This window comes from Protopterus annectens, chromosome 2.part1 (assembly GCF_019279795.1).
Source record: "Protopterus annectens isolate FY-2018-M chromosome 2.part1, PAN1.0, whole genome shotgun sequence".
Taxonomy (NCBI): Eukaryota; Metazoa; Chordata; order Ceratodontiformes; family Protopteridae; genus Protopterus; species Protopterus annectens.
This window is the reverse complement of record NC_056729.1, coordinates 1,314,992,141-1,315,004,814: the sequence shown is the minus strand read 5'-3', so window position 1 is coordinate 1,315,004,814 and position 12,674 is coordinate 1,314,992,141.

The window sequence follows — 12,674 nt, the reverse complement described above, 5'->3', positions numbered from 1 at the left end:
CATTGATATTCTGTTACTGCCTATTTAAGTGGTACATTTTGGAATATTTTCTGCTTAAAACATGAGCTTTGGCCAGCTAAGATATAGCTGTATTCAACTGGATGTATAAGAGAATTTAAGTACCTTTTATCTGCACATTTTTCAATTAATAAAGCATTTTAATTGATTTATTTGTGTTGCCTTGAATATTAACTTAACTGGAAGTTTTGACTCTGTTTTTTCAGTTAGTGCTTGTTAGATTTTATTGCCTGTTAGAATTTCTGCAGAGACAGTAATTGCAGTCAGGGGTAGTCTCATTCATTGATATTCTGTTACTGCCTATTTAAGTGGCACATTTTGGAATATTTTCTGCTTAAAACCTGAGCTGCGGCCGGCTAAGGTCTAGCTGTATTCAACTGGACATATAAGAGAATTTAAGTACCTTTAATCTGCACTTTTTTCAAATAATACAGCATTTTAATTGATTTATTTGTGTTGCATTGAATATTAACTTAACTGGAAGTTTTGACTCTGTTTTTTAAGTAAGTGCTTGTTAGATTTTTTTGCCTGTTAGAATTCTTGCAGAGACAGTAATTGCAGTCAGGGGTAGTCTCATTTGTTGATATTCTGTTACTGCCTATTTAAGTGGTACATTTTGGAATATTTTCTGTTTAAAACCTGATCTTTGGCCGGCTAAAATCTGGCTGTATTCAACTGGATGTATAAGAGAATTTAAGTACCTTTTATCTGCACATTTTTTTAATAATACAGCATTTTAATTGATTTATTTGTGTTGCATTGAATATTAACTGAACTGGAAGTTTTGACTCTGTTTTTTCAGTTAGTGCTTGTTAAATTTTATTGCCTGTTAGAATTCCCGCATAGACAGTAATTGCAGTCAGGGGTAGTCTCATCCATTGGTATTCTGTTACTTCCTATTTAAGTGGTACATTTTAGAATATTTTCTGCTTAAAACCTGAGTTTTGGCCGGCTAAGATCTAACTGTATTCATCTGGACGTATAAGAGAATTTAAGTACCTTTTATCTGCACTTTTTTAAATAATACAGGATTTTAATTGATTTATTTGTGTTGCATTGAATATTAACTGAACTGGAAGTTTTGACTCTGTATTTTCAGTTAGTTCCCCACCCACCCTCCCTGGTTTTGTTTTGATTTTAATCTTGGTGGCTTTGAAACTGCCCACCCCTCTTGAAAATTTGTCTTTGGATACTCCTTCTGGGCCCATCTCATTTGCTCACTCAGCTGAGTGCAGTGAGATCATATTCTGATTTCAGGCACTCATACTGTGTGCAAAGAGAGCATTTGGGAAAGAAAAAAAATGTCTAAGCTTGTTTCCTGCCTTTCCTGCAAGTGGTCTACACTGCTTGCATGCTTCTAAGCCCCCAAGCCTTTCTGTGTTGGAGGAAAGCCTTCTAGATTAATTTTGTTTCTTAGAACTAGCCAGTTTTCTAGTTTCAGCACTCAAATCTGTTTCTTTAAACGGAGCACTTGTTCAGAACTCATTGTAAGCACTAAATAAGCTGCAATTGCTACAGCACTCATCTTTCCTCACTTGTCTAGAAGAAAGCAGTTTTTACTACTTAATAAATAAGCACTTATCCAGGCATGTCTAAGGGTCAGCTCTTGGTGTTTTCTCCTGTCTACCTGATGAATCTGGGCATCTTGGGGCAATGCAGCAATTGCCTCATGTACACAGACAGCCCTCTTCTCCTACCACCCAACACTACAACCTGTGAGAGATGCACTTATATAGCCAAACTGGAAGCAAAGCTCTCTTCACCCAAGACTGGGCTAGACAGGCAAGAGGAGTGGGTAAATACTTGCACCACACTCATCACATAGTCCCTCAAAACCTACACTACCAAAACACATACATGGAAACAAAGACACACACCTACATTCACGGAGGCTCTCAATAAAAACTTGCCCAAGGATCAGGGATCTCCAAAGCAGAAACACAAGCAAATTCCACCCCCAACATAATCCAAGTGACACATAGCCCACAAACTCAGTGTGCCACTCAACCACAGACCATAAGGCATAACAACGTACCCAACACCCTAGTCATAGGTGACTCTATAGTCAGGTACACTGATATTCCACTCACCAGGCTAAACAAGGGTAAAGTTACTGTCAGCTGCCTGTCAGGTGCCAGGATCCACACTCAGGTCACTCCACAATAAGTACAAATATGACACTGTCATTGTTCATGTTGGTGTGAATGACCTGAGACGTACCTCCCTGGACTACATGAAAAGAGACATGGAGGAGCTCTCCGATCTTGTAGCCCAGGCAGGTATGACTCTAGCCCTGAGTAGCATCCTGCGATCACCCAGAATGATACCACAGTACAAAGACAAAATGATTGACTTCAACAATTGGCTAAGCTTCTGGTATCATTCTAAGGGGATCCAGTATTTGTCTGCCTGGGACGACATGCTCAACAGACCATGATGCTTTGCCAGAGATGGCCTGCACCTGTCGCCCTTGGGATTCCGGATACTGGCTAAGGCTCTTGCCACCCCTATAGTTCCTTTTTAGGCAAGGTTCAAATGACAAATTCACCACAGTAACAGGTACAAACAAGCAAAATCTGAGGGTAATGCTACTCAGTGTTAGAAGTCTAAACTTCAAAATTCAGTCACTCAAGGCACTCCTTAAAATAGAGAACATCGACATCTGTGCAGTGACAGAGACCTGGTTCAAAGCTCCAGAGAGCACCCCTGCATTACCAGGCTATAATTCATACCACACCTTTTGGCCACCTAACCCGGAATGAAACACTAAAGGTGGAGGTGTGTCCATATTCATTAAGGATATCCACACCTCCAGGCTAGTTGCACAGCATAATGCATCCGAGATTATCCAAGTGCAACTAATTCTGGGCAAGACCGCAATCCAAATTGTAGCTTGCTACAGTCCCCCCACCATGCCCCAGGATTCCCACTCCTCATTTCTTGATACACTGGAAAGTATTAGGGTATAACCCAACACCCTAATAATGGGCGATTTCAACTACCCCACCATTAACTGGGAAAACTTCTCATGTACTAAATCATTTGCTCAACATTTTCTGGAATTCATAAATTCAATGCCTTGGATCAAATTATTCACACCCCCACCAGGGGCAGCAATATCCTAGACCTGGTCATTACTAACATGGGCAACCGGTATTCCACACCAGAGGTCAATTCCTCGTTGGTCAGATCTGACCACAGACTAATCACGCTAGACATCCAAATCCCGCCCCCACCCCCAATTAGGGAAACCACCATAAAAAAACTTCTCCAAAGCCAACTTCACACTTCTTAAGACAGAAGTGGCAAACTTTATGACACCCATGCAGATGGACAATAGAGGTACAACTGCTGAATCCAACACAAATGCACTTTATAAGCACTTACACAAGTGCATGGATCATGCTATCCCTAATAGAACCAAGATGCTATCCTCCAAAAAAGGAAGCCAATCTGGTGGTCCTCTGCCATAAACAAACTCTACAACAGAAGAAAGAAACTGTTGCAAAAAAGAGTAAAATCTCATGATGGGAGGAACTCCCTGGTCAACCTCAGTAAGAAGGTGAGATCCCTCATAAAATCCTCCAAACCTAGTTACAAAAACAAAATTGCCACTGACTCTAAAGTCAACCACAAAGCATTCTATAGCTATGTCAAGAATCTCAATGGCAACACTCAGATCTGCTCTGAGTTACAGCACAATGACACTACATATACAGAACCAACTGATATTGCCAACATCCTGGCAGATAGGTTCAGTGCTAACTTTAACCCCCCTCACCCCATAGAGGGCCCATCTCTATACCGAAAGAATGCAAAGTTCCTGTAATCATGGCTGCACGGGTAAAAAACACACTCTCCAAAGCCAAGAACACAGCATCCATGGGACCTGACAATATCCCAGGCTGCATTCTACATGAACTACAGAATGAACTGGCACCCTACCTAAGTACCATGTTCAATCATAGCCTCACCTCAGGCTTTGTGCCCACTGAATGGCACACCATGATGGATATCCCACTTCACAAAGGGGGAGCCATGAAGGACCCCAGGAACTACCGCCCCATTAGCCTGATGAGCCTGGTCTGCAAGGCCATGGAACATATCATCATGGAACTCATAAACACGACATTGGTAATCTCCAAACTCTGGACCCTACCCAGTTCGGGTTTGTAAAAGGCAGATCTTGTCTCCTAAACCTGATTGACTTCTTTGAAGCAGTCACCAAAGCCTTAAAGAAGGGTAAGGTGGTTCACACAGCTTATCTAGATCTCACCAAGGCTTTTGACATCATCCCCTACTCTGGAATTATAGATACGCTCACTAAACTAGGTATAAATCTCTATGTCACAAGATGGGTTGCCAACTGGCTCACAGACAGAACCCACACTGTGAAAGTAGCAGACTCCAAATCCAACTTCAGACCAGTGACAAGTGGATTACCACAGGGTTCAGTCTTGGGTCCTCTCCTGTTTGGTATCTACTTCTCTGAAGTACAGGCTAACACAGAAGGTCTTTGGTTAACAAAGTTTGCTGATGACTGCAAACTAGAAGTCAAAATCAAAACTCCTAATGATGTGGACATACTACAAAAGGGCCTTACTGAGACAGATGCCTGGTGTCAAAGCCATGGCCTGAAGCTCAATGCTAAAACATGTATTGTCACCCCCTTTGGTAAAAACTCTGTACCCATGAACTACCACATAAGTGGTAGTCTACTTAATGCTAAAAGTGTGATAAGAGACCTTGGGACACAGGTGGACAGTAGTCTCTCCTTTGATAATCACATCACCACAGTGGTCAGGAAATCCTTCTATGTGGCTCACCTCATCACAAAAGGTTTCTCATCCAGAAAAAAAGAGGTCAGTGTTCCCCTCTACTCATCACTCATTAGACCCATTATAGAGTACAATGCCCCTTTTGGTATGTACTTCACAAGACATCTACAACAACTGTAAAGGCCACAGAAATACCTCACAAAGAGGATTACTGACCTCAAACAGATGCCCTATGCAAACCGTCTCAAACAACTCCAGCTTTACTCCGTTGCATATTGCCTACTCAGAGGCGATCTCTGCCTAACATACAAAGCTATGTTAAACCCAGAGCTGTTGGACATGCTCCACTTAAAGAAATTCCAATCCCTCCGAGCTACATGCTCTAGGGGACCTAAACCTTGTCAACACAATAAACAGAACATGCTGGAGGGATAGATTCCTGTCCCAGAGACGTCCCCTGCTCTTGAACAGGCTACCTATCTATGTCAAACAGAGCTCCTCATTAGCACTCTTCAAGAAAAATCTTGATGATTGGATGGGAAATAGGAACTTCACCCCTGGGATCACTTCTCTGGCTTTGCTTGACAGGGGCACAGGAAAATAGTTTTCTTGGGTGGCGAAAGCCAGTGTACCATTTTGACTAGGCTTATATAGGCCCTAGGGCCAATAGCCTAGTACCTACCTATGAACCTATGAACCTATGAGCAGTGTCCCATATGTTGATGTAAAAAGGTCTCTCTAATGTCAAGCAAATGCACAAACACAAACACGCCCCAGTTGACTACAGTGAGAACAGAACTCTTACTTATCTACACTGACTAGAAAACTCTGTATTTAAGGGATGCACCACAGCTTACGTCTGACTTGGAGAGTGTCAGACAGCAGTTTATAGCTGATTACATCAGCAGTATCTGGTGAGGAGAAAATGCTAATAGCAGTATCCCACATGTTGGTGTACAGTGCTCTATCTAATGCCAAGCAAGTGAACAAGCAGACACACACACACACACACACACACACACACACACACACACACACACACACACACACACACACACACACACACACACACACACACACACACCAGTTGACTGCAGTCAGATTATAACTACTAACTAAGGACACAGGCTTGAGAACTCAGAACTTTACACAAGTGCCATGAAACATGTCTGACTTTTACAAGGCTGCAGGACAACTTATAGTGGATGACATTAGCAGTGGATGTTGGATTGAAAATGTTGGGAGGGCAGCATGAAATGGATGTTTAGGCATGTGCAAGTGTCACAAAATAGGTGATCCATGGGATTGGAGTCATAAATGCAGGATACATGCTTATGTTCTTCTGAATAGATAGACACACAACTCCAAGTTGAGTGCATTCAGAACAGAACCCCTATCTACGTACACAGACTACAGAGCTCAGTACTTTACGCAAGCACCATGGCACAGGTCTGACTTTACAAGGCTGCAGGATAACTCATGGTAGATGACATCAACAGTAGATGTTGGAGAGAAGATGTTGGGATGCCCACATGAAATGAATGTTTATTCATGTTCAAATGTCAAGATATTTCAAGCTCTGCATGTTACCAGACTGATGAGTGTGCAATGTGTATTATGTGCAGGTTGTGTTCCAATGTGTAGGTGTACTTTAAAAGACAGCTTTACAAACTTTATGCAAACAGATGTTCACATTATTGCAAGTATTTGAAAATTTGAATGTATATTGTTATTCTAAAGGTGTGCATGGTATATCACACAGCATTTCTTATTACTTTATGTTGTCTAGTTGATATATTTGTGAACAAGCACTGAGAGACCAGGGTTGCAGTGCATGGGGGGAGGTAACACATAACTGCACTGTAAATATGTAACATATTCTTAGACAGGACCTTCATTCTTTATGTTTCTACATATAGTCTCATGGCATGAAGATTAAATGGCCAGTAAACAAAAGTAATACATACTATTATTTACTTTGCATAGCAAAACAGTGAGCAGTGGGTTTAAGCAATGGTTAGCAAAGTGTATGTGCATGTGAAATACACATTTCTACTGTTTTTCCTGTGTGCATTGACACATTTCTTTTTCAGCCCGGATGACAGAGGGTTCAAATTCAAGCATGTGTAATACTTTTAAATAAGTATTGATAATGCAAAAAAAGTTTTACTTTATTCTACCTTCACCATGTGTTACTGTATTTTGACATAGCACAGCATGTTTAAGCATCATTGAGCAGAAGTAACTGCACCACAGAAGAGCCAATCTCCATCTTTTGGCATTGATGTGCGATGCCAAACTCCACACAAACACAGAGGCCAAAAAGTGAAGGGATCCATTGCTTTTTGGTACTTATGTGTATTGTGTGTGATTTTATTTTTTGACAAGATTACAGGTGTTAAAATGAGGTAGATAGGAAATTGGTGGAATAGGGGCAAACAGGAGAAGAACAAAGGGAAAGCAATATAGGAATGTACAGGAGGGAGGTAGGAAAGAACCATAGCTATCAATTTCTTCAATTGTGTAAAATGAAAATTAATTAATTAATTTATTTATTTATTTTACATTTGTCTACCTGGGATGTTTGACTGGCCAGTGGCCTTTTTTCAGTGGAGTCCCGGGGAGAAAAGCTTCATTACAAAAATGCATTGCAACCAATACAACAAATCAGTAACAATCAAGAATACATAACTTTAGTAAATATAGGTAGTAAGTAGTTTATACATAAACAATAAAAATTGAGAGAGTAATATAAAGTGGAAAAGAGAAAGCTAACAAATATACTAGCATGAAATAGCTTGTGCAATCATAGACAAATGACTGATCAGTAGATCAATATCATGGTTTTGGTCATAAATGTTTATGAAATACATGTATGGTATATGAACAAGAATATGACTGATTGTTGCTATGTTAGTATTTGTTCTAAACAGTGGTAGCTATGACAATATTGAGGTGAAGTACAAGAAGGAGGGAATATGATAAAACTGTAGGAAGCTTGAGATAGGTAGATAAAACTAGGAGCAGATAGATAGAGAGAAATTGGAATTCCAAAAGAGAAAGGATAGTTTGGATGTTAGAATTTAGTAAGGGAAGTGATATTTTGGTTGTAAGAACAAGGAAGGACAGAATGATCAGCCTGGTTAGTGCAGGAACAAAGCCAGTTTTTTGGTTAGCTGTTCCTTAAGCAGTAGTTTAAATTTAGATGTGTTGCTAGAATTTTGTATTGTCCGAGGCATGGAATTCCAGGACTCAGATATCTGGTGGGAGAATAGAGTTACCTTAACAATTATTAGAGTTAGTTACTTTGAGTAGTACTTTGGTGAAGGATCTTTGCCTGCCATTTGATTAGGGCTGCACTAAGCTCTTAAGTGCTGGACAGTTGTCTGGATGGTAGAAGATGGAATGAATGAAAGTTAGTTGGCTGACGGATGGGAGATTGGGTAGTTCAATACAATTTAATTTATGAAGTGATGTGATGTGATCTGTAAAGGAGGTTACTAGCAAATCTTGCGATTTTGTAACATGAGTTCTCCAGTTTGTTTAAATCTGATTTTTCTGAGATTAATGAATATTTGTGAGGTATACTTATTTATGAGTAGATGAGTCTTAGCTATGGAATGTCTAGAGGGCTCAATTAGGTATGTCTTGACTCTGTATAGTGAGCCTAGCTTAATGTGGACCTTTCTGATAGTTAGCGCGAGATATTTGTCAAATTTTAGTTGTTGTCAATTGTGACTCCAAGGAGTATGGTGTGCTTGAAATGTTCAATTTTAGTTTTATTGGCTGAGTATATGGTGAAGAGGAGAGTTATCAGGAAATCAGCTATTAGTTAAGAGCATACGCTTTGGTTTGTTTGGACTGAGTTTGAATTAAAATTCTGAGAGGTATTTTTCAATCTCTTGGAAAGATTGTTGGGTTGTTTGTAGGAGTTCTGGGGAGCTGAATATATGAGGGATGAGTTGTCTGCTTATTGAGCAATGGTTGCATGCTGGGTGGCTATGCTGAGCCTGTTGGCGAATATGGTGAAGAGCAATGGACCAAGATGTGAGCCTTGGGATACTCCTACTGAGTCCCAAAATCAAGGACTTGCAGTAATAAACAACTATCAGAGAGCCAGCACAAAAAAATTCCTAATGTAAAAGTGGAGTAATTTATTAGAAACAAGCACAGCCTTTGTTACAACCCCTTCCTCACTGCTAATACAACACACAATAAGAGAAAAAAATTAAATAAAGTATGTCCATGTCATGTGATCACAGCCAACCAATAAAATCAATTAAAATATCAGCAACAATTTATTTCTAAAATATATGCATGTTAAATAAACATAATAAACTTTTTTTTAAAAAACAAAACATATATACAGCAATGATAATGCATTTGTTTTTCATTATTGCTACTGCATTTGTTTTTCCATTAAAACAGGTTTAAGAGTAACAGCACTATTCCCCCTGGCTTACAGTCAGCTTTCAACCTAAGAATTCAATGGATGAATGCATTATCATTGATGTATATATGTTTTGTTTTTTAAAAAACTTTATTATGTTTGTTTAAAATGTATGTATTTTTCATTTTTGTTGCTGATATTTTAATTAATTTTATTGGCTGGCTGTGATCACATGATATGGGTATACTCTATTTAATTTTTTTCTCTTATTATGTGATGTATTAGCACTGAAGAAGGGGTTGTCCCAAAAGCTTTGCTTATTTCTAATAAATTACTTCATGTTTAAAGTTGGAGTTTCTTTTTTGTACTCCTACTGAGACCGCTAATAGGGTGGAGAGTTAATTTTGCCACTTAACTGCCTGTTGGTGGTCAGTTAAGTAACTGAGAAACCAGAAGAGGGATGGCTGGGTTAGGTTAAAGGAATTTAGCTCATTTAGTAACTTTGGGTGGGATACAGTATCAAAGGCCTTAGACATATCAAGAAAGATAGATGAGATGAGATGGTTGTCATTTCTAAGTTGGGTGGTTGAGTCTGTAAAATAACAAGGGCAGTTGTACTGTGCTTAGAACTGAAGCTGTGTTTAGGTGTGAAATGTGTAAAGAATATTAGCTGAATTTGGACTGTCACCTCTGCAAAGAGGGGTGACAACAAAGCATTCCTGTTGTATAGCCAATTGGACTAAATCAAGTGTGTCAAGAAGACACATGTGCGAAATGGAGAGCTATATATAGGACAATACACACACACACATACACACACACACACACACACACACATATATATATATATATATATATATATATATATATATATATATATATATATATTTTTTTTTTTTTTTTGTGTGTGGGACAGGTGCCCCTTTTTTTTACTTCAGTAAGAGAGGAATGCTGAGTATGGGATGTTAGTATTTCTGGGTCAAGGTAAGCTGGATAAGTAAGGAAACAAATACAGACAACTAGGATAAACAAGACAAGACACAGAGATGGTGAGGGACACAAAACGTTGGTGGACACCATGATTGGGGTGAGGAAGGGGACAATGCAAGCTCATGCCCATTAAACATGGGGATAGTGAGAATCCAGTCCTCACCCACAGGACTGTTGTCACTGTCCCCATATTCTGTTGCCTGCTAGAGTGCATGACGTCTTCTTCTCCTACGGATCATGAGAGAGAGAACAGCGTTTCCATCCAGCATAGGCATACACCAGTGGTGCAGTGCATGACCCTATGCTCCAACCCTGGCAACTCCTGTCAGGTGATGAAATCTCCACCTCCGCCAGTACTCCCAGAGTGTACAACAGCACCAGCTACCAGGGTAGTGTTACCTGATGGTGCAGGTAGTGCAAAGGCAGCAGAGGCAATACTGCCAGGTTGGGTCACAGATGTGCTCGGTATCTGTACTGAAGCTGGTGGAGAAGGTGCAGGCTGACCCACTGGGGTAGGCCTACCTCTATGTGCTGTGAAACATTCAGTGATTTGTTACAGACAGATGACATGGAGGCATTTTATGATACATAGAAACTAAAAAAAGAAGTAAGGGTTGGGGAGAGAGAAAAAGAGAGAAAATTAGTACCATCATATTTATCTAAAGTATTATATTTAAATATATGTCCTAACAGCTACAATCTATAATTACAGATTGATCAATGTAATCCTTGCAAAGTGCATATATTCCACATAAGCTTAGTCCACTTATATAAATTACAGTTAACAGCAGGGCCTTTATGCCACCTGAATAAAATTTAATTTATGTAATGTTATTAAATAAATGCAGTATTGTATAGTTGTTACTTGTGATATTTGAATCTGCAACGTCTGACTACAGCCTTACACTTGACTCTTAAAGTTGGTTTGTGATACAGACATGCTTATATACTTGCTTTTAAAGTTAGGATATGCATACTTGCTTTGTAGCTATTGTATAGAAAACAAAATAATCTATCTTTAACTTTTGACTGTCCACTGTCAGGGATTCATACAGCTCACTGGAAAGTGCACAATAGCATGTCATTCATGTTGGCGCTACTGTTTCAGGGAGGAAAAATATGTCCCAGGAGGCGCTTCCTGGCAGGCTTACCCATTTCAATTGTGAAATACTTGTTGTATAGTAAAATATTGATAGCAATACTTAAGTTCTGTTTAACATTAAATTTGTTTTGGAAAGATAGATGTAGATTGATACAGTTAACAACACATTCTGGTTGATTACACATGGGCTTAGGGTGGACTCATCATCCAAGTTCTTGTAAAAAGTGCCATTAATGGACATATAAAAGGCAAAAAGTTTTATCACCCTGTGTTACTGTTTATTGTGCTGATGGTGTCCTTACCTTTAGCTTAACTTCCTCCAGGACCAACATCCCTAGGTAACATAGCATCATGTGCACATGCTAAGCCAAACATTTTTATGTCATCACTGATTAGCAGTTCAAAGGAATATTTATTTTATCCATATGTGTGATGTGGGTGTCAGGACTGTTGTATGTATTGCTGTACCTTTTGTAGTAGTGGCACCACTGTTAGCTTGTTAACATATATTGGACTATAATAGTGTAGGTATTAATTTTTTTCCAGATTTTTTGCTTAGTTTATTTATTTATATTTATTTTACATTTGTTTACCGGAAAAGTCCAGCTGAGCTGAAACCCATTTTCAATGGAGGCCTGGGGAGAAAAGCTCCACATACTAACAATACATAAAATAATTAGACATAGAGATGATTTTATACAATGGAAGACACATGACACAGATACAATAATTAAAGTACTACAGGACTACTAGTTCTAGGCAATCCTGCCACTGAAAGTGTATGACTCTTACCACCTGATGTCAGAGTATTGTCAGACTTTAATGATGATGGTGGGCAAACAGAAGCAAATTCTGGGGGTGCAGGGGTTGGATCGAACAATGAAGTGGACATTCAGCCATCCCTTGTAATTCCATTGGAGACATCCGGTAGGCCTACAGCAACCCATTCCAGTGAGCACACCGATATTGGACAGGTGGAAGATGAGACACTCGATCAGGAAAGTGTGGGGTGCAGTAGCTTCAGTGCCTGTTGACTCTGGCTGTAGCCAAAGTCTGGGCAAGGTGCCATGCCAGAGGGCTGTTATGGGTGCTTGGAGGAGGCCTGCTGTCCATCCTCCACCTGACACATGTGTGTCTTCCCATGCCACACTACATATGTTCAGGGACATCATGGAGGTGCAGGCATATTCCAATAGGTCCTCCAGAGAAATGCTTAAGTTTGTAGATGTGGCACAGGATGACATGTATGAATGCCTCCACCATGTTGCCGATTCAATGTATCAAATGAATGGCACATTGGAATGGGTGGTGTCTATGATGAAACATCTGCTGGGAGGGGGACAGCATCCACATGGTTGTAGGTCAGCCACATCATCTGATGTTAGCCAGTGTGGCA